The sequence below is a fragment of the Puntigrus tetrazona genome, chromosome 17 (genome assembly GCF_018831695.1).
Source record: "Puntigrus tetrazona isolate hp1 chromosome 17, ASM1883169v1, whole genome shotgun sequence".
NCBI classification, from domain to species: Eukaryota; Metazoa; Chordata; class Actinopteri; order Cypriniformes; family Cyprinidae; genus Puntigrus; species Puntigrus tetrazona.
The window spans coordinates 3,992,694-4,006,311 of NC_056715.1; positions in this window are offsets into that span (position 1 = coordinate 3,992,694).

Sequence of the window (13,618 nt, forward strand, 5' to 3'; positions counted from 1 at the left end):
TGTATTGTAAATCTCCTTCAGAAGGGCCAAAAAGTTCTCAGCTAGGTTTAAATCAGATGAACAAGAGGGTCAGACCATTATTTGAGCATCTATGGACCCGTTTCTGGCGAGCCGAATAGCAGAACTTGGCTGTATGTGTTGAAGCATTGTCAAGCATAAAGATCGCGGCCATACTGAATGCTGCAGACACTTCAAGTTTTTCTTACAAAAACTGATAGTATATTTTGGAGTTAATTTTCAGTCCATGTGCAACCTGAAAAGATTCAACTAGCTCATCATTAATAATAGCACCTTGTTGTCGCTTGACTCAAACTGGCGCTCTGGGTCCATAATTGAGCTAACCTTGGGCCCAGCTGTCTGATCTATTGAAAGTTACACTGATTTCATCTATTCATAAAACCTTTGAAATATCGGTCCTTATGTATTTCCTGGCCTAATCTTGATGCTTTAAGTTGTCATTTTTGTTAAGCGGGAAATGTTTCGGTTTTCCTTTCCTTAGCTAATTTTTGGAGAAGCTGACATGTTCTTCTGGAGATTCCAGGTAGGTTGCGTTTCTGGAAAATGAAGGTGTTGGACGTTATAGGGTTCCTGGTTGGATTCTTTGTAGATTTGCACCTTTTTTTTCTCTATGCACTTTTAAAGATTAACAAACCACTTGATTGTCTGTATTTAAACCTACCTCTTAGAGAAAACGTTTAACATTTTATATTTAAAAAACACGATTCTGTGTGATTTAGAAGCTTGTTTTCTCATGGGGACCAAAAAATAATAATTGTATTAATATACTTTTTGGTCCTCATACTATAGGATATACGAACAGATTATATTATATAATAGGTTTAATAACAATTTAGATAAGCATTAAAAAATAATAGTTACCATAGATCTGTAGGTTTTTGCTGATGATAATAGAAAACATTTGTAGAACTTCCACTAAACCCCACAGAAACTGAAATTCTCATCAGTGGAGACACAATTAAATGTAATCTTACTTCTGCATTCTTGATATTGGAGTATTTTTGGTTGTAGTAATGAGATATTAGTCCTCTAGTGCCACCCTTCCTAAAGAAATGTAGCATGAATTCTGAGCAATGATTTGCACTACGGTGCCTAAATTTATTCTACTTAATTCTGTAATTACGACCAATTATTTGCAGTGCCAAACTGACAGAGCTTGTGAAGCATATGGGTACATTTAATCAATTCCACTTTAAGGCTCATTAAAGCTATTTCATAAGGCAACTTGTTTTTTATACGCCGAATAAAACGCCTTCTTTCAAAGATGATCTTACTGGTATTCAAAGAAGAAATGTACAATACCAAGTTTTCACATACACAAACACACACACACACACACACACATATATATATATATATATATATATATATGCCTGTTAACACAATGTTTTTGAATAGCTTGAACTCTGCACAAGTGCCTGAAAATCACTTAGAGCATCATTCACCTTTTGTCAACCGGCACTCAAGGACTATACAGTATGAGCACTTGCATGTGTGTGATTGATGCTGTATGCTGAAACTAGTAATCGTCTCTCACTTAAAACCTGAGAGCACTTAACCACAGCTGTTCTTTAAAGTTCTATAGTTCTACACTTGCTGTTAGGGCATCTGAGTTACAAACAGGATCCTAAAAGAAACACCCACCAGCTGCCAAATGCAAGCAAAATGTGGCTTAATCAGTTTTTCATTAGTGTCAGTAAGTCATAGGTAAGTATTGCTCTGGGGTTTTTTTTACGTTGCTTCTGTTACATATTGCGACGGTTCAGAAATCAAATATGTGGGGGCTTTCACTAAAAGTTAATGCTCTATCATGTTGGAAATATGCCATAAACCAAATCCAACCTTAAACGTAATGATAATGTTAACAAGTGCAGTACTGATCAAATGAGCTTGCAGATTTGTACTGTTTTGTCGAACCATTTTACACAAGATTCAAACCAGTGCTTTTAATCGATGTAATTTTTAATGAAAACCCATAGATATTAAACTGGATATGTGTGAGGCTGTCGTTCAGAAGCACCAGTTTTCAAATCTCCCAGCATATTAATATTGTTCTGAAGTCGTAACATGATATTCTTCAAGTAATTGTGCAAAAATTACGCTTTACTAATCGAAATTCTAAGTGTCCGAGTTTTACTGGCTCTAGTGTTCATTTCTTTTGGAAACTGCACTGATGTACTTATTGGTACATATTTTGTGGCTCGCTAAAAAGTGCACCCAGGTACGTTAAGGCCACGAGACCAGGAGGCCAACAATCGCAACTAGTATGAAATCTGAGGCTATAAACTTGCAAAACCACTTTGTAGCTCTTGAGTCAGAAACTATTATATCTATTACAGAAAGTGCACTGTGGCGGAATTAAGGATGTCCTCACAGCGCTGCCAAGGGAGCTCTCAAAACACAGTAGAAAGACTTCAAAGGGAAAAACAGGGGCGAGTGTCAGCGCAGCAGGAACTCATGAGATGACAGAGGTCTGGACAGCCATCTTGGGTGGCTCAGACACAAACCATCCTTCCTCAGGGGTCGGTAGGCTACGCATTCCCACAGACAAGCGAGTTCTGACAGAACACTGTCTGCATGCTGGGATTTATTATGACCATTATCGGCTCCTAATGTGTGTGTTTGGGCCAGCTCCATTATATCGCACCTGCAGAGACTACAGGTCCGATGACGAATCAGTGCAGTGTGTAATAGATGACATCACATTATAACAGCACTGCAGAGAGCTCTACAGTCCCAGATCCATCATGGGCTTGATTACCCTTTAATCCTTCCATTTCCCTTCCTCAGCCAGGATTATTCACCAAAACAAGCGCAGAGGTTCTCTCAATGACAATCCTCTTATCCAGAAATGATGATTGGCAGCGGTGGGGTGTTTTTGTTTTTGCTCTTGTTTGGATGAAAGGTCTGTCATTTAAATAATCAATTTGATTGGCTGATGATGTGTACGATGTATTTGCTCGCACGCAATTTCCGCGTTATTCTCGACAGGGTTTTGATGTGTAGCGCAACCGGCAGCAAGCGAAACAGAATAAACGTTATTAGTATTCCATGGACATTGAGCACCCCGTGAAAAAGTCTGAGAGGGAGGAAAAAAAAAAAAAGAGTCCTGATTTCCAGTTGCCCTGGTTACCAGTTGAGTCTGGGCTTTCTGATTACCACCTCAGTGCTTGCTGTGAGCCTTTCATTACAACACAGCCACTACATGAGACTCAACCAGACTTTTAATGAAGAGCAGACAGGGAACCTATAAACCACTCTGCCGTGGCGCCCACTCCTCATTTTGGCGAAAACAAGATCGTGATGTTCTTCCGAACAGTTAGCGCCTTAAAACTTTCCAATTTGAAACTTCACAAGCATATGCTTTTGAATTGTGCCAGATGGGACAAAATCAGCAGAAACGGAATGGTACTGTAGCTAAAATTTAACGACCAAGCGATGAGCAACCAGAGCCCATGTTATTCTGTGATTCTTAGAAGTTATTGCATTTGATTGATGGAAGGGTCAAAGAGAGTTGATGGTGTGAAATCCTTCACGGTTGGGTATCTACACAAGAGCAGCAAAAGGCTCGAAATGTTGGATGAAGCCAAAGAAAACAGCTCTTAAAGTTTAACTTTGCAAAAAAGCGAAAAGATAAGTCATCATCTAGGCTTCTGAGCTATATAAAGGAATTAATGGCCTGCGTCATGTAAAAAAAAAAAAAAAAAAAAAAAAAAGAGCTTTTAGTATTGGGGCTACTATCGCCTTCACACATACTGGTTTTTAGTATTATAGCCTTTGAATATGTCTATGTGTAAAGATGTGTATAGCCGTTCAGGTAATTGTACGACATTCAGACTTACACATTGATTAAAAATAGGTTCTTTACAGGACATTAGGTTTAGCAAATAACCATCTTTTTATCTAGACCCATTCTTTATAGGGTTCTTGGGTTGCCTTTGAAAAGGTATTCATGTTACATTTAAAGTTCTTCAAATCAGTGTAATGTTTCTCGTTGTCTCATTGCACCAAGATATGTAATAGTCCAAAAAAGTAATGAATGAATATCACTGCAAAAATATCATATAAATGTCACCTGATTCTAAATTTTTTCTCAAATACTTTTTGTTAAATGTTTTTGCGATAAATTTCAGCCATCCAACTTGTTAGCTTATAGTGGATGTATGAAGTCAGGTCTCCTCAAATAAAGGCCTTAGCAAAATAGCTTCTGTTTGTCTTTAAAGGAGCCGTTCATCCAAAAATGAAAATTTTCAGAAAACTGACTCACTCTCAGGCCATCCAAGATGCAGATGAGTTGGTTTCTTCATTTGAACAGCTGCAATACATCACTTGCTCACAAATCCTCTGCAGTGAATGGGTGCCGTCAGAATGACAGCCCAAAAAACTGACAAAAAAATATTGTGTGTTAATAAGAAACATGCTTATGGGCAAAAGGTCAAGAATGTTATTTTCTCCTCTTAAAAAGTACAATAGTCTCATCTGAACTTATTGAGAAATATACACAGATCTAGCATCATTTACAAGTCAAAATAGTTCTAAAGATGGATTCTCATGTGAGAGGATAATAGGGCATTAACTTAGATAAACTCAAGTCTATGAACTACAAATGAACTGTTCCTTTAAAAACTTTCTTTTTGTGAAACTTTTTTACATTAAAAGTATGCTTGTGTATTTTGTTTGTTATTTTTTTATTGTAATGGAATGATATTCAGATTAGTGTGAATAAGCGTGGCATAAATTCCGTAGGTATAAAAAAGTATAAAGTAGATTATGACAGATTTTGATGGAGGAGCTAAGATAAAAGCTGTCAAAGGAATCATAAACCTGAAATAAACCCCACAGCAAATGGCAGAAAATATATGACTCATAATGATCCTAGAATATAAAGAGATAAAACTAAAAAAGTTCACTACTCATATGGAAGTTTGAGACGTTTAGTAAGAAATTTTACAAATAGGAGACAGCTTGTTTTTCTCCCAAAAAATGAAGCACCTGCTCTGCTACTTGTCTTTATTTTCCATAATGGGCTCTCATCTTACACCCGACATTTAAACACAAGTCACTGCCAGAGCACTCATTTATTAAACTTTCTTCATGAATTATTTCTTTCCTAGCCTTCAAAAAAACAAAAACAAAACACCAGCAACTAATCTATGCACGTACAAAACGGAAGAAATTGCTAGACTCTTTATTATTATTGCCATTTCCAAGTAGACAATCCCAAAAGAGAAGAGAGAACTAAAGCAGATGCCTCTCTATCCTCCATTAAACATCTACCGATCCCTATAAGTGGTTTGGAAAAAAAACAAGAAGTCTAGACTCCCAGTAAAATAAGAGACATTAATTTAGAAGAATCAAGGGAATTATCATTTTGACCGGTTCACAACTCCTTAATAGTTCTGGCCATTAGCAACACAGTCTAATCTGTTTCACAAAATTAATTGCTCTTTATGTCAAGTCCCCTGTGTAGGATATGCTTGTATTTAAGTGGCATGCAGGTAGTTAAGAGTGTTTATCAGATAAACACCTTTTAATAAAAAGGGACAATTGTGAATTTTTCCCAGAGGTACTGCTCCTGGAAATCAAACTCACTGTTCAAACTCTAACCATATCTACTTGTATTTTTCAAACGAACCCAAAAAGTTCAAAGCGGAACGGTGCCCTGAGCCAAAATGAATGTCTTTGTATCACATTCAGAACGGAATGATACATATTAGTACCTTTTGTACGTTTTTTTTTTTCTTCTGATAATAGGTGCACCAAAATCATCGCTGTACGGAAATCAGTTCGTAATGAATAAATGCACAAATATACAATATAATTGACCAAAACGTGACAAATTTTGAGGCTAGAAAAATCTGAATTAATCGAGGTATTAAAGTTTTACCAAATGAATGTAATTTAGTCTCTTTGATGATCTCTTTTGAGTATATCGTGTTTAAAATGATCAAAGGCATTGTAACCTGCAAAGACTAAGTCTTTTAAACGCAAGTGATATGTAGCTCTTTCAAGGTGACCCCGATTATACCAGCATGAGGTTCCTGAGCTAAACTGAACACCATTATTAGAAACCAGATCAGAGTTCTGTGAGAAGATAACATAAATAATGCAGCAAGCACAGATTTGAGGTGATGCCATCCTTTAGTAACAACCACTGGAAGTAATTCCACCAAAATATATGTTACTACAGGCATTCACTTCACTTCAAAATAAAATGGCATCTTCATGGGGCCATTCACACACATTCCTTTTTTTCCCGTTCCACTACATTTCCATTGTTTCTCTATGCTAACATATGCAAAAGAGGTGAAATTAAGTTCCAGAATATGCATTTTTTCCTACCCCACTTTCCTGTATCTGCACCATTTTTAAGAGCAAAAACGCGTCCTGTGCGGCAGTAGTCAAAAAAGTCCCACTAAACAGAAAGTGGAATGAAGAAAAACAAAGCAAAGCAAAACAAAACACAGCAAAACATATTTTTCACAATGCCAGTGTTTTGTTTGGGATAGTCAAAAATCGTGCAGTGCGTGTCTCTGGCTTAAGTCAAATTATCATCTGTCTATCTATATAAATTTAGTTAAGCCTATTTGGGGGGAAAAGTACGATACGGCTTTATACAGAATAATCGTCTTTAAGCAGAGAAGTCTGAATTTAAATACGACGGATTCAAGACGAGCTCCCAAACCTCTGCTGCGCTTTGTTCTATTTACTAATTACCACAGACAATTTCAAATGAAACTCTACAGCAGGTGTTTCTGCAATTTAAGAAACAGTCTTGTTTTCTCAGTGAGTACACGAGCAGTGGAAAAGTGAACACTAAATTCTCATCTGGTTCTCTCTAATAGCTTGTGAGGAATCCTGCAGGGCCGCTTCCAACCGCAGAATGAAATGAAGCTTACAATGAGAATGAGATATATACTGTATGTGACAGAAACAAACAGGCCTTTACCTGAGTTCTGGGGATGTGGCATACGGAAAAGTATTGTGTTCTTCTTTCACTTATCAATATTATCTATTGTTTCCCTCGATGTTCTCTTTGTATCTACACTCGTTCTGTACAGTCTGTTCTTTGCATCGGGGGAGTACAGACACTGTCAAGCAATCAGTCAACGGATGTCATAGTGTCACTCGAGTCCCCAACGGATGTTCAAGCCTCCAGAATCCGGCGTGGAAATCAATGGCCAGAGACATATGAGGGTGTTTCTTCATCTACGGGCACTTTTACAGTATATCCCAGGGGTTGATTTTTATTAAAACTAACAGATATCAACTTTTTTTTCTGTTATATGAAGGTCACATTAAAACTTTCCCCAAAAACTTCTGACCGCGGTTTCATCTTCTAGTTCTTGTACTTTTCAAAGCCCATTTATTTATAGGTTTTGACGTCTTACTGTTGTTCCGGACCCAGACTTTCAATATTAAACCATTAAATTACAAACACTACTGTGCAAAAGTTTTAATGTTTTGAAAGAGATGCTAAATGTTATATATATTTAAAATATTTTCTGTTTTAAAAATATTTTAACATTTAATTTATCCAGTCACATGATCCCTTAGAATTCATTGTAATATTAAGATTTACTGTTTAAGACACATATTTATCTTATTATAAACAAACTGAGGATTTTTTTGATAAAAAGAAAGCAATAAAAAAAACATTTATTTGACATTTTATAATAATGCTAAAACAAATTTTTGGAATACATATAATGCATTATTGGAGAATTAATAGTAATATTAATAATATATATATATATATATATATATATATATATATATATATATATATATATATATATATACACTTACTTAACTAATCTTTTCTAATTAATATAAATCGTTTTATTTTATGATTAAATATGTTTACTTTAGTGTTTTAGGGTTCAATTTTTTTTCTAAAGAGTCCATTTTTCCAAAGGTGCCCATTCATGCATAGGGATGACAAATGAAGGGACAATATTTGCTGAGGCTAATGTCAATATACAGTATATGTAAATAGAGATATTATTGCTTGGTACCCCTCAGAGTCTCCATAAATAAATAGATAAATACATAAATGGATAGATGTTTTCTGGTTCCCTCAAGCACACACACATAATGACAACTGATGGGTTTCCATAGAAACCACCCTCAAATGTTTAAATTCCAACAGCCGTGGCAAAAGCTAGATGTGCGTTACATGCAAACAGCAAAATTGTTCCAGGTATTTGAAAACAGGGTCATAGTTTGTTTGAACACAGAGGCTTGCTAAAATTGCTCCCTGATTTACAATAAATTGCTTTGAAGCTGAGCGCAGACGAAATGCATTCAAGGCCAGCATGCTATACATTTTAATCATGCTCAATTAGAGTATGCAAATCTCAGGTTTACTATCTTATCAAAGTTAACACCATCTTGTGACTCTGCGCAGGATTACTGCACTAGAAGTTTAAGACATTATTTTAAAGACGTCACACCCAGCTCCTTTGGCTCAGCTCAGCAAGCGGAAGAGAGCTAACACCAACGGACCACAGAAAATAAATGTGTTATACTAAAGAGCTAGCGTGGTCATCTGGAGATGCCGAAGCAGATGGAGTTGTCCTACTATTATGAGATCCATCAGTTCTCTGGCTCTGTGGTCTGTCCTCTGGCAGAAGTAGTATACATTGTTGTTAGCACTTCCTGAAGGGCCAGCATATGTGCCAGCAAATATATGAAAAACTAGAGGATTTTCTTTTTAACTCTGCTAAAACGCAGTGACAGATGTGAGAGCGATAGAGAGTTAGAACCTGTTTAGTTCACCCAAAAATGAAAATTCTGTAATCATTTACTCACCCTCGTGTTGTTCCAACTCTGTATGAGTTTATTTCTTCTGCTGAAAATTAAAACACTGTAGATATTTTAAAGAATGTTGTTAACCAAACTGTTGACAGTAGCCACATACTTCCACAGTAATAATAAAAAAAAAAACACCATGAAGATCAATGGCTGCTTGAGATGTACATGACCGAATTTTAATTTTGAGGTGAATTATCCCTTCGATTAGTATATATCACAGGTTTACATTAATTATAGTATTCTACTCACTAAGCTCTGACTATAATAACTTACATATATGAAACACTGTTATTATTATTATTAATATTGTGTATTGAAAGAAGGCTTTACTCCCAACAAGGCTGCATTTTTTAAAAAACAGGAAAATTGTGAAATATTATACAATTTAGAATAATATATTCTATATTAATATATGTTAATTGCAGATGCAATTTATTTCTGTGACTGCAAAGCTGAATTTTCATCAGCCTTTACTCTTCGGTGTCACGTGATTCTTCAAAAATATGCAGATTTTCTGACTATACATATTATAATAAATGTTGAAAACCATTTTAATGAATACACAGAGAGAGATACATGTGCACATACATATGTGTGTGTGTGTGTGTGTGTGTGTGTTTAAGCTCTTTTTTTAAGTTAAATGTACAGTTTAATCAGTATATTTCTGGGAAACAATGGCTCTGATTAGGCAGACCAAACAGCCATAAGTTGTAATCAGCTCAGAGCAAAGTCTAATTTTCTTTACATATTTACACCCAGCAAATGATTCTATGCCTTTCTAAACAAAGGCAAATGTTTTGAAATATTGTTTTTTCTGGGTTCTCAGAGAGAGAGAGAGAGAGAGAGTGAGTGAGAAAGAAGCCAGTTATGATTAACCATTATGTGTTTAATTGGTTCTTGACTGAACAAATGATATGTTTACCCTATAATTACAGATCAGGATGAAATCCCAGCTAAATAATTGTGCATTTACTCAATCAGTGTTTACCAGCTTTGCATTTTTTTCCCCACAGAGTTAAAGGACATGTCCAGTAAACTAATTCAATTTTTACATTTATATTGATTGATGGAATGAAAATGACAGTAGATGTCTGTGACTGTGTAAATGAAATAGCGGCAGATGAACATTAGATGTCTAAGCTTATTTCATTATTCAGGAGATTCCTGCCATCAGCATGTCTAATTCAAGCTTTAGGGTCTTGGGGCCACAAAAACATATACAAATGGGCCCTTACGACAAGAGTCTGCCAAAAATCATCATTCATCCATGAGCGATTTCCATTTAAACAAATCCTCCTTTTGGGTATTTGAACACATAAAGTGTATGTATTGCATATATATCTAAACAAATGACTTTTTTTACGTTTTAAAAACTTATAGAAGTATTTAAAATGGCTGTAACTCCTTAAGGGTAAATCTCATCCTTTTTGGTAACCTCCTAAAATAAAGCAAAGAGTCTGCCCTTCAGTCAGATTTTAACTGTTTAATTTTAAATCCATTGTAGAGTATAAAGGAACAATCACAAGAACTCACACACACATACATATATACATATATACATATATATATGGCCTTTCACGCAATAAATGTGTTTCCATCGTACTTTATGTGCATTTTTTGTTATCAGATAAAAGGTTTATCCAGTTATGTGCATTTTTTTTTAAATTTATGCACATTTTATCATTTCCATCCATTTTTTTAATGCAATTATCCAAAATGTTCAAAAACAGGTGGATGGAAACATGACACCCTTGGTAAAACCCTAGTATTTATTACAACTCTTCCAATTACATTTTCTATTTGTTGTCTTATTTTGTCTTTAGAGTTCACTGTGGGGAGTTATGTTAACGGTAGCATTATCAGATTAATTTCCTATTAATATGTTAAACACCTCAATATTGACTTTGGCCTCAAGGTGGATAGACAAACATCATTGTCCTCTAGACGTGCTTTACCAATAGTCCATCTTAAACTCCAGGATTTCTATTCCAGATTCTCCCTGGTCTCCAACCACAGAGACAAATTTGAGGTACGTTTAAATGGCAATGACTGAGCTCGAAACATTCCTTCGCATTTTTTGAAAACTTTCACAAACAGACAACAATGTTACTGTGGCAACATTTCCACACCCCGAAACGTGATGCGGAAAGCAACAACTGTGATTGGTTGTCAAACGGTCTCATGGGTGGGCCTTGGCCAATGAAAGCTACCATGGATTTCAGACCTTCAACCGTCAGTAAAGGTCTTGCTACGTGAGAACTGTAAAAACTGTATCATGTACAGGAACCCAGATGCAAGCAGAGCTGAGCAGATTGCTCAAACTGTAGTCCTTACCGATTATTATACTTTTATCTAACTCGTTTTAAACTAACCGTGAACCATATAGCCATGAGCCATATTGACATTAAAAAGAACGCAGCAACTTAAATACAATTTAAAAAAAAAAATGAATCTAATCAAACTTGAATCAAACTATGCTGCATAAATGCATATAATTAACAAGAATCTGCTTCACCGGTGTAACTGTCCTTGAGCAAAAGCAAGAAAACTAACCCGAATGTTTTTCTCCAGTGACTACATGGGTACAATCTACTTACAGAGAGGCACTTCAAGGTCATTGGTTATCAGACATTCAAGCTTTCCACCTACACGCAAAACAATGGCAGCATTTCCTCTCCCGTGTGCATTCAGGTGCCCAGGGGACCTGCGAGACTCTGTGCTCTTCAGGTGGAACAAACCCGACTGCTCCTTGCGCATAAATCCTTTTAGCGTTCATTCATGGCTCGACATGTTGTGCGACTGCGATACATGCAACCTTTCTTTCAAGCTTAGGATGTGCTCAGAGATCCAGCTTGACGTGAATTAAAAGATTTTAATTCCTTTAAGCCACATATACATTTTGATGCTCGTTTTTACAGTATACAACCACCCAAAGAACGTCATCTAAAAGGACTGGTGTAAAATAAAGATAGCGACTAGGTAATAGATCATTTTTATACACCGTCTTGTCAAGGAAATCAACAGGATGTAATCACCTGAAGACGTGGAAGATTTCAGGAGACAAATTACTTTCATAATGACGCTCAACTTCAAGAGAATATCAATGAACCGTGCTTTAGTGTGTCAGGATAGTCAAGCTCATGAATTTGTGGCTGTTGATATTAAAAAGCATTATAGATAGGGTCTCATGTATAATTCGCTTGTGACTTTGTGAGAGTGTGTTAAAGTTTAATGTGTATGAGCTAATTTTTTCAATAAAAAGAAAGGAAATTGTAAAAGCAAAAATTAAAGTATCTTGGAAAAAAATGTCCTTGGTTAAAAACTGTAAATAATAGACAATAATAATATTAAGAATATGCAGATAGATAAAATATGCAGACACAAGTGGACTTTTAAAAAAGATTTATTTGAAAGGTAAATTTATTCTACGACTTGCATACAGGCATATGAATGTTTACATGTTTAATTGCCCGTGTTTGAATTGAGGATAAGTCATAATTACGACATTATGAATGCAAATTGAATGCTTTCACTTAATTAGCCTTTAGGTTTTAATGAAAGCGAAGACGTCTAAAATGTATCTAATTCGTGGAAATATTGAATAATAACCCCATTAATTGCATTACATATAAAATATGCAACTTGAGGACTTTCGGGTTCTTATCTAACCTTTTTATTTCACAATGAAACACTAAAATTTTTACACAAAACATTGACGCAAATCCCTCAATCATAATTAGATGCACAAAAAATACCATTGGCTACAACGTAGCATATTTATACATATTACAATGTAGCAATGTATACATATTTTCCAGAGACATAAAATCTGATTTATTTTAAAACTGTTTTGACTTTCCAAATCCCACAAATGTTGATATCCAGCTGAAATGACTAAAGTATTGAGAATTGAGATGCATATTAAAAAGGAAAAGCAATCCTCTTCACAACAAGCTTCATTGTAGCATAAGCATTTCTTCTAGCAAACACTACTTGAATTTCTTGGTAGGCATACATTTTATGTTCAGTATCTTAAACCTTCGATCCCGAGTCGTCAAACAGTCCCATTCTGTCAGTTTTTACACAGTTCTGGAAGTATTTTATGACCTTTTCTGAGGCAGTTTTTTGAAAAGGACAGCTAGCATGCCGCAAATTTCTCATGAAGGTGAACAGCGACAGGTGACACAGACTAGCAGAGCTTTCGACGGTGTGAGCGTGTAAGTGCTGAGAAACTCCCCAAAAACCTAAAGCGCTGAAGTACACCTGCTGTCAGGCCAAATGCCAAACAGCCTGCCAAATTCAACCGCGCTGCACTCACACTAACTCGCACTTCAGCATGCTGGAAAAAGAAAAGAGAGACATTTTGGTCAACGGACCAAAATGTCACTTCAGAAAACAGGAAATATCTGTTTATTGCTCCGAATATTTATGAGGTTATATCACATTAGATCTGATGTATGACCTGTCGAGAGTTTGTAAGTGGATGCTATTAGCGTAAGGACGTCCTCGAACATAAAACAGCACAAAGAAAGATTAATTGAGCAGAAACAACAGGATGCATAAACAGAGAAATTCAAACATGCTGAAGTCCTTTGACTATCAGACATCAGTTCCCCACCGTCACACACATGACAGATATCCCAAGGACGTTTTAGTAGTTGTTTGACGGCATGTTAACAGAGGGTTGTGCGTCTGAAGAAACATCTTTGCTATGGTAATGCATCTCTCTTTTACAGAAACCTTCTGAATAATAAACATCACTACATTTGAAAGTCAACTACAA